The sequence below is a fragment of the Lactuca saligna genome, chromosome 3 (genome assembly GCF_052625555.1).
Source record: "Lactuca saligna cultivar CGN05327 chromosome 3, ASM5262555v1, whole genome shotgun sequence".
Classification (NCBI taxonomy): Eukaryota; Viridiplantae; Streptophyta; class Magnoliopsida; order Asterales; family Asteraceae; genus Lactuca; species Lactuca saligna.
In genome coordinates, this window is record NC_136419.1 from 148727152 (window position 1) to 148735353 (window position 8202).

Below are 8202 nucleotides of genomic sequence, written 5' to 3' on the forward strand. Positions count from 1 at the left end.
TTACATGACAACTGAGTCTTGAGATGCTAGATCTAGTGTATGCAGTGGTAGATCTGCTTAGAATCATCTGAATGAGATTGACTTTAAATGGACTCGCCGAGTCGATGATGGTTTGTCCCGATGAGCTTGATCATGCGATAACTCGGCAAGTTAGGGGTCAACTCGACAAGCTGAGCTGGACCTTCACGAGATTCTGAGGAAATGAGTGGAATCGATGAGTCACATGGGTGCACTCGGTGAGTCGGGTCAAACATGGACTGCTAACTCGAGTTTGACTTCTGTTGACTTTGGGCTTGGTTCAATCATGAGTAATGGAGACCATAGAGGGGTAAAATGGTCTTTTATCTACTTCAAGAGTTATAGAGAGAAACAATAGCATTCAGTTATTAGATTCGTGAAAAGAGTACTAATTAGAGATATTCATCCTTTGTGTTAGGCGGAGGCTAGTTCGAGATTCGAGTACAAGGCAATACAAAAAAATGTCATTTAGTGGCACATGTTTTTAATGACACTTAGTTTTTATGCCACTTACTTACTTTTTTAATGGCACTTCACATATGCCATAAAAGAAAATTTAATATTTGGGTCCTCAGTCCCTCCCCTCTCCTACTCCCTTGCAACCCCTCTCCTACTCCCTTTCATCGCCTCTACATCAGTCTAATACCTCACTACCGTCCCTTCCCTATTTTCCACATTTTCTTAGAAATCAATTCTTCTCGCTTTATAGACTATCTCCCACCAAATCTGCTTAATTAATATTCATTTGTTTCAACATACGCTTTTGAGTTATAGACTTCTCCCAATCTTTCTCTTAAGGAAACACATGGATAACCACCATTTCACATCCTTATACGCCACCTATCGTCTTCTCCACCATATACAGTGACCTCACCACCTTCTCCACCTCCATCACTAACCCTAGTCCTCACAGATTTTCCCCAATTTAGACAAACGATGCTCAATCAACCGAATTGAAAAAAATAAACACAAACTTTGCAAATGATTTGCTCCTCTGTGGTTCTTCCTTCAACTTCCTCTATTTCATCATTCTTCCTTCAAACTCCTCTATTTCATCAGGCTCTTTTTGTACGCATATGTATCTGTGTCTATGGCTTTACATGTGTTTGCATATATATACTTATACAGGAGGATCTATCCTCGTTAATTTTTTATTTTTTTTTTTTTTTTTTTTTTTTTTTTAATAATAAGCAAGTTTATTTTTGAGTTTTTCTATGTTGATTGCATAATCGGTGCTAAGAATCAACATTTTGTAGACTCAATTTCTCAAGAACAAAACACTAATTTTAGGATATGGAAAAAACCTAGGCAATACGAGATGCTTCTAATAGATTTTTCATGTTGATGTAAAGAGTTGTCTTTTTGTAGGTGAAATGGCAGCGAATGCAAGCGAGTGTACAAGACAACTTGATTAAACACCTATCTTTTAGATGAATATAGTTTGTTTGATAAATTTTTTCATCAAAATGGGTTCTATAAACGATTATTCCTCTATATCACTTGGATTCTATATGCAATTAGATCATAAATATACAGGGTTCTATGCGCATTTTCCCCATGTAAATTCTAGTTTCTTGATCTTGCAGGTTTATGGGCACACAGTTTGACTGTTCATGATTACCAACGTTAGTTTTTGTACCTTAATAACCAGAAAATTTTCATGTCCTGTAGCTGGTATTAGTTATTGAAATTCCTGCACAATATTACTAAATATAATGTCATTTATTCTTTTCAAAATATGAAACATCTGATGGTTGTTTCACATTTCCATAGGGACAATGAAGGTTCTCGACTCAAAGAAAATGGTTTTCAGGTTCTGGTAAGAAAAATATATACTCGTCTTTCATATATTCCATATTTTATTAACTATTGTTGTCTGTTTGCTTGCATTACAACTAATGGATACCAATGCACAACTATGGTATATTATCAGCGAGTATATAAGTAATTATGTGGTATTCATATTTTTACATCCATAATTTTGACAATAGTTTTTCTATATTCTCTAAATACTGTTACTTTATATTTTGAGTCATTTTTGAACTTTTGATGAACAAGACAGAGGGGTTGATTCTGCAAATCTTATCTCATATCTGTTAGAGTTTAGCTTTCATGTTAATGGTGAGGTATCTGATTTTTCTTATATATTCTCATTTCTAAGCAAAAGTGTGATCTTTATATGTTATCAAGTTTACTTCTACAAATATGAGTCCTATATATAAAGGCCTAGGAATATGGATACCTAAAGGGGACTTTTGGTTTTGCCGGAATTGGAATTCAATTCCATTATATTCTTGTGTTTGGTCGGAGAAAGAAATTGAATACAGTTGGAATTCACAAATTCAAGGTATTTATTAACTTTACCTTTTCAACCTCCAACTTGATCTATCCATATTGCTTATGATTTTCATCAACATAATTGCTACCTTTTATATGGCTAGTTCTCCCCTTTTGACCATGGATTAAGCAAGCTATCACTTCTATCAAAGGTTAGAATAGTAATTTTTAACTTAACTTTCAATTAAATGCACTTGATAACTGATATAATGCTTCTTTATTTTTAAGATGAGATTTTTTTTCTAACATTTATTCAAATGTTTTTTATCAGGAGATTGAAAAATATTCAAGCTCAACAACGAGGATATACTAGCTCACATATTTACCTGGAGCTTCCTGCTGATATGTCATGGCATACAACAAGTGAAGAAGATAAATTGGACCTGAAAGCTTCAACAATATATATATATATATATATATATATATATATATATATATATATATATATATATATATATATATATATATATATATATATGCTTGATAATGACCACTATGACTTAGTTAAAGTCAAACAAAGGGTTATTTAATATCTTCATCAGGTTGGAAAAATATTTAATTTCTCTTCTAGGTAGTGTTTGTTTATTAATGATTGAATCGTAGAAGGAATGAAATTGTTCATTCCATTGGAATGAAAAAAATGTTATTTGTTTATAGATGAAATTTTTATTATTTACTTTGTGCTGCAATTTAATTAATTAATGTGTTTTATATTATAAACAAATGTTATGTAGATATAACTAGCCTAAATTGTAGAAAGTATTTACCTGAATGAAATGTGCTATAAAATATATATTTTTTGTATTGTGACGAATAAAAAAGTGTCACTAAAATCAAAAAATGTATAACTCAAAATAACATCAATCATTGAACCGATGGTGCATTTAATGGCACAAAATATGTGCCACTAATAATTTTTATTCTACCGCGACACATAAAGAAGTGCCACGAAAAGCCTTGAAAACTGCAGCGACAAAAGCAAAAAGTGTCACTATAGGGTTTTAGTGGGAGCGTTTCTAGTGGCATTTATTATGTTTGCCGCTCATTCTTTTAGAAACCTTCAGTGGCATTTTTTTGGGTTTTAGTGGCATTTTTTATGTGCTACTAAATGACATTTTTTGTAGTGGGGTTATTTGCTTACTTGCTTGCAAGGTGAATCTTCTCGCTATACTTACCATGAGTGGTATCTTTGTGTGATTGAGATGTCTTATGTGCTTACATTGTGTATGGTGATTGTTATGTATTATTCAAGCTTACAGAGTTAGAACCGATGGATCCATCAGAGTTATGGGACCGGAGGATCCCACTGAGATAAATTGACCGGAGGGTTTTACTATGTTATAGCCTCGAGGTGGCTAATGAGATGTGTGTGGTATTTTGGGGAACTCACTAAGCTTCGTGCTTACCGTGTTGTGTGTTATATGTTTCAAGTTTTTCTCAGGATCATAGGAAGGAACCAATTTGATTGTACACACCAGTGAAAGAGTTGTGTTTTGAGGATCCTTGATTTTAATCAAACAATTATAGAGATGCAATTTGTAAATAAAATGAATGAGATTTTTGTGAAAAATGTTATGAGAATTATATGATTTTAAATTAAAATTTTGTTTGAAAATTTACGGTGTTACAAGAAAATAGTAGATCCAAAGACTTCTTTCCATCCTCATCATTTTCTGGGAATCAAGCCTCTAACTTGTCTATTAGTTTCTTAAATCTTCTTATTTTCACTTTATTGGGTTTTAGGTTCCATGAATCTTGACCCTTGGGATATGGACGTCCCAAAAAATGATGCCTTCAGATCTGGAATCATTAAGGGTTGTTATGGCATAAAGGTGCAAACTTTATACCATTGGAGCCCCCATGCAAGCTCCAAGGTGTTATTTTGGCCTTTTAACTCCTAAAAGGCCATGCATGGGAGGAAATTTAGGAGCTTTACGTGTTCAAATGATGTCTAAGGCCTAGATCTATGTTAGCATGCTTTAGTTTGTAGTATTATGGCTCTTGGACCAAGATCTATGTCCTAAAGAACTAGGTTTTTAGCTAAACCCATTAAGAAGGACTATTAGTGGGTAAAGTTGGAAACTTTACCCTTAAAAGGGCATTTCCAGTATGTAGATGAAGTATGGAGCTTAGATCTGAAGAGTAGGGGCTTAATCCTTTGAGATGGCCCAAACAGACTGAGGAACTCAGCGAGTCTAGAGAGGAACTCGACGAGTTGAGGTGAGTTGTCTCGATTCTGATTTTGGTAGAACTCGACAAATCTGAGGATGACTCGATGAGTTGATTCACTAAATTGTGACTGTGAGTAGTGAAGGAACTCGGTGAGTTAGGTGGTGACTCGACGAGTTGGATTGTGATTTCAGGGTTCTTATTTATTGAACTTGGCGAGTTGATGGAGAAACTCAACGAGTTGAGTCAACCCAAAATGTTGAATTTGACCACGGATGTTGACTTTGACCAGGGGTATAATGGTCATTTTACCCTAAGAAGGATTATCAGTTCTTGACTAAGTGTTATTGTGTTAATGATAGTCGGGGGGGGGGGGGGGGGGGGGGTCGTTGGAGCAGCACTCAGAGATTCCTCACACCAGATTTCACAGTTAGCATACGAGGTGATTTTCCTTCAATAGGAACGGGTCGAAGGCACCAATGTGGGCTCATGTAGAGTAGCTAAGTGTGGGTTGGGCCCGTATCTTAGAATTATTTATGTTCAGTAGCTAAGTGTGGATGGGCCTGTATCTTAGAATTATTTATGTTTAGTAGCTAAGAGTGGGTTGGGGCCGTATCTTAAACTTGTTTATGATTAGTAGCTAAGTGTGGGCAAGGCCCGTATCTTAGTATTATCTGAGTATGTTTATGAACTGGTAGATTATGGTTATACTTTTTCTCTGCATGATACTTGTATGTATATTTAGTTTGCAGAGTGTGGGCGAGGCTCGTATCTCCCAAATAGCGGAGCTTGGGCGACGCCCGTACCTCCTAGCCAGCTGATTGTGGGTGAGGCCCGAATCTCCTAGTTAGAAGAGTGTGGGTGAGGCATGTATCTCTGAGATAGCTGAGTGTGGACGTGGCCCGTATCTAATAGTTCGTCGAGTGTTGACGGGGGCCACTATCTCCTAGTTGCATGCTATATGTTATGTGTATGGTATGGGGTAGTTTGGGGAGACTCACTAAGCTTCGTGCTTACAGTTTTCACTTTTGTTTTTAGGTACTTCTGGTAGCAAAATGAAGAGTTAGGGATGATTGCAAGAGTTAGGGATGATTGCAGTGCACACACCATTTGTATCGCCCGTAGATCAGGGCTAATCAATTAAGAGACGATAAGCGTCAAAAACGAATTTTTGATAGAAGATTATTTAGAATGAATAACCTTAACTAAGTTGTAGTATATGTCACAAGGTTTCTGGTGGTTGTCGAGGCCAACATAAATAATAACCCTAAGTATTACACACTAAAATAGTGTATAGTGGTAAAGGGATCAAATCCACGGAGATTGGTTCAATTTGATAACTCTATGAAAAATCTCTTTGTAAAAATACTTGTGAAATAACAATAAAAATAAAATGGGGGGGGGGGGGGGGGGGGGTTGATGTTTTGAAATACTTGAAACAAACTAGAATTAACTATGATTTAAATAGACAATTGCAACAAAAATAAGAATTTGATGTAAAATCAATAAGGGAAAGATGGTTGACTTAAAGTTTTCTCACTTTGACTATTGATGAACATATCATTAGAATCCAATAGTGAAATACTTTGATTTAAATCCTTAATTTGGTTATAGTAATCCAAGGAGCTTGAGATTACCTAGACTTTTCTTAATTGTTGAAATGGCTAGAGAAGCTCATAACAATTTCCTTAGTCAAAGTCACTAATTCCAAATAGCATGTAATTAGTGAAAGTCAACTAGCATTAAGAACCAAAAAATCACCAAATCCAAGAGGAGTCAATTGCTTTCACCACCATGTTGGAGGAAATGTTTTTATGATTGTGTGAAGCAAAAACAACACAAAAATCACTTGTTGCTTGCTAATTTGAGGATCATTTACTTAATCAAGAAATTAGCCAACTAATCACCACAAACATATTTAAACTCATGAATAAAAACATAATAGTAGTGATAATATGATGAAACACAAAACATTTCCATAAAGATTCAAGAACAAGTTCATAGATTCTTCAACATCCAACAAAAGTTCAAAGGATTCAACAAAAAGTCAACCAAGATTTGTTTAGCCAAGCATGGCTAAACTCAAATGAACAAAGTTAGATAAGATTGTACCAAACATTTGACAAGATTCAAGAGGTGAACAGAAGATGTTCTTCAAGTGTTCTTGGCCTCCAAAAGTGCTCCAAAATCCAGAGAGAAAAGCTCAAAATCGGACCTCCAAGATTATGCTAAAGAGGCACACCAACCTTCCCAATATAGAGCTCTAAGCAAAATCCCGAAATTGCCCTTGTCAGGAATCCACGCGGGCCGCGGGGAATCTTACGCGGGCCGTGGGTACTGACGGGAATTTTGGGCTTCTTCAAGTCTTGGGCCCCCACAGCTAATCCGTTGGCCCAGTTCGAGTCCAATCAGCTTCTAGCCCATTTTTCTTCAATGTTTCTTCAATTTGAGCCCAATTTGTCATTCCACATCACTCAAAACTTCCGCACACTCCCAAATATTGATCTTGCATACTCAAGAATTCTCACGCATCTTTCAAATTTAAAGCTCAATTCTTCCAAGCCTTCAAGCAATTGACAAGTCCACCCCATGAATCACCTTCATAGCCATCAAGCACGAAATCTCCAATTCCCTTCAAGCCCAATCGCCTCCCAGGAGTGCCGCCCCGCTAGTTTCCAAGAAAATTCTGCAATAATGCTCAAGAAACTAGAAAGTACCCCGAAATGGTCATAAAAATAACAAAAAGGAAAATATGCATGGAAATTAACTAAAATGTGAATGAAATGTGCTAAAAAACTATAAAAAGAAGTAAATAAAATAAAGCTATCAGTTTCCGTGCATAAATAGAACGTCGAAATCCGAGTTATCACGAAGAAGTTATGACCTGTCGAAGTTTCGCGACAAAACTGACACGAAAAGAACGATGTAAAAAGTGAATTTACGTTAGATTGATATTTAGCCTTAGCGATCTAAAAAAAAATCATAGAGTTCATTAAACCATGAGCGTGCATAAAAAGAACGTCCGAATCTGACTTCGTATGAGCAAGTTATGATTTTTCTAAGTTTCGACTTAGCGGTATGCAGCCCGAATACTCGATTTGAGATCGCGCGGTTTTAGCCAAAACAATCTAAACGAGAATCGAAGATCTTGTTGATAGTAGTCCAACGGTAAAAAGACAGACGAAAACAGACATCGGATGAAGAAGTTATGGATTTATAACGGAGTTTTCCTGTCCTGGCCTACTAAAAATAATATAATAAAAATAAAATCAAAATTAACTGACGGAATCTAAACGAAAGTTGTAGAGCATAATCTCACCTACGCGTGGATATAAAGAACGTCAAAAACGGAGTTCGTATGCGAAAGTTATGAATTTTTGAAGATCGTGGCACGCATACCAAAGCTTATCCAAAGAGTACGCCCAGTGTACTCTATGTACGCCCAGCATACTCCAAAATTACGCCCAACGTAATCCTAGACCCTGCAGCCTATAAATAGAAACCAAGATCAGTCATTTGCCTTGCCATTTTTCTTCCTTTCTCTCTAAGTTTTGCATCGTTTTACGTGCCAATTATATCTCGAAGCCCTGGTATCATTCCCGAGCCCCGAAGCGAGTTCCGAAGTCCCAAGGATCCCGAGAAGTGAGATTCCCGAGCTGAAGCCCTGCCCGCGAAGAG

The 8202-nt window shown here is 36.3% G+C and overlaps 1 long non-coding RNA gene across 4 annotated transcripts; it reads left to right on the plus strand.

Moving 5' to 3' along the window:
- The first annotated feature begins 607 nt into the window (after window positions 1–607).
- On the plus strand, window positions 608–3027 carry LOC145037367 (uncharacterized). Of its 4 annotated transcripts, XR_013678794.1 has the most exons (5): window positions 608–1086; window positions 1605–1692; window positions 1792–2365; window positions 2460–2507; window positions 2627–3027. It is a non-coding gene; the product is annotated as an uncharacterized LOC145037367 (long non-coding RNA). The 4 variants fall into 4 exon arrangements; XR_013678792.1 differs by having other exon boundaries at window positions 608–1692; XR_013678793.1 differs by having other exon boundaries at window positions 608–1643.
- The last annotated feature ends 5175 nt before the right edge of the window (window positions 3028–8202 follow it).